We start from the raw sequence: 1,954 nt of genomic DNA on the forward strand, positions 1-1,954 counted from the left end.
TGATCCCCGGCATCCAGCTGCAAAGACAACCGATGCTTACATCCATCCAAAGCCCAAAACCTGGCCTGTATTTAGTCCCAGCACATGACGCTACATATTGTGCATGTATGTCTGTTGCGTGACCTTACACATCAGGGAAGGAGGGAGTTCAAAGACTACATTCAGACTTGAAGTTTTTTGAAACTGAAATTTGATTCCTCAGTGGCAAATAGAGCAGCAGGAACTATTTATTAAAACATGTTCAAATAATACTTTCAAATGGAAAATATTCTGGCATTTGCCAAGTAACTTAAACACTGTGTGAACCTAAACTTCACAGAATTTTTCTTTATTTCGTTATTCATTCTGTTATGTACATTCTTACTGCAGTTTATTCTCATTTCCAGCAGATGTCTTAAGTGCCCTAGGAATGATTAGGAGAGCTCTGATTTTTATATTGCTTATTCATCAAAGTAAAAGAGAAAAGGCCAGGCTCTCCTCTGTTTGCTTAATACTCATACTTTGTTGTATGGCCTTACACCGGTGTTACCCAGTAGAGGATCAGGCTCAGTCTGGTTATACATTTTCTAGATGCTTCATTACTGTAGGAAGAGCAGTTGCAGACAGACACCCATCAGGTCAAACATGTTTGTAGAACTGGGGTTTCAAAAGGAATGGGAGATCATTTGTCCTAGCATTGTCAATATTGTTTCCTAAAGTAATGCTGTGGGCTCTGCCTGGATTAAATCAGCTTCATATAACAAGGTGACATGATTTTACAATTACATGGACATCTAACTGATTGAATTGGCTGATTAGTCTTCTAAAGATATTTGAATCTCAGGATCACACGTGTTTGATACCACTTCATTGCAGTGGGAGAACAAACAGGTTAGGTTTGCCTGGATTTGACATTCATGCCCATGTTCATGTTCAGTGCCTCTCCAGCCACAGGACAAATCTTCTTTGCAGTTCTCATACCCCTCCCTGCAGGACCAGCTTCCCCGCTGACATGGAGGCCTGCAGCTAACGTGGACCTGCCAAGTCTTATGCTTTACGTTGCTCGTTGCCCTGCGCTTCTGCAGCACTGGCAGCTGTACACAGCTGCACTGCAGTGCTGGCAAGCGCAGGCTCCGGTTGCAGCCATGTGCCGTGGTTCCTCCCCTCTCACATGCCCTCGGCGATCAAATAGTGGAGAGAGCTGCGCTTTTATGGCTTTATCGAGCCCTGTGCTCTCCCTTGCTCAACAGACTTGCATGTTACTGGAAGGCTCTTGCCCACAGAAATGGGGAAGGGGAGGTTCCTGTGAGTTAAATTCTCGCTAAAGGCAACAAGAGTTTTGCCTGCAGAAGGCCAACAGCCTTTGCTCCTTCTCTGATAACTAATGACAAAACAGTCCGGGACCATCTCCCCATGCAGAAGAAAAGCTGGACATGTACAAGTGAGCCAGGAATATTTGTGCAGCACTAGATCTGAGCCAGTCCAGCCTGCTGAGGTGGCAAGACTGCTTCCAGATACGAGCTGGCAGGTTTGCGCAGTGCCTCATCCTACTACATAGGCTTAACAGCTTGCATGTCCATTAGTTTGAGGAACTTGGCACTGCACACTGCTACTTGATGTAGATGCTCCCCAGGTTGTAAGCAATGAACATTCTCTGTCAAGGCAGTCCCTTTGCAGGGGATCTAATGTGACTGGGAAACAAAACAGCTCTTCTAAAGAAAGGCAAGCAAATTCATCTGTCAATGCAGGACCTGTAATTCAAGTGCTTGCTTTGCATGTCCAGCCCTCTACAACCTGGCACTTGATGTAGGAGCTTGGCCGGCCTTTGCACGCTGCCTGTGGTAGAGCAGAGGGCCACAAGTACCTAGGAGTGCCAGAAGCAGCACAGCTGCAAGTGCGGAGGAGCAGCTGTATTCTCTGTGCAAGAATTTTCCATTTTTTTACTTCATTTACTTGCTCCAGCGGCTCCATAAAA

Source organism: Cariama cristata, unplaced genomic scaffold, assembly GCF_000690535.1.
Source record: "Cariama cristata isolate BGI_N322 unplaced genomic scaffold, ASM69053v1 scaffold17669, whole genome shotgun sequence".
In the NCBI taxonomy this organism is placed as follows: Eukaryota; Metazoa; Chordata; class Aves; order Cariamiformes; family Cariamidae; genus Cariama; species Cariama cristata.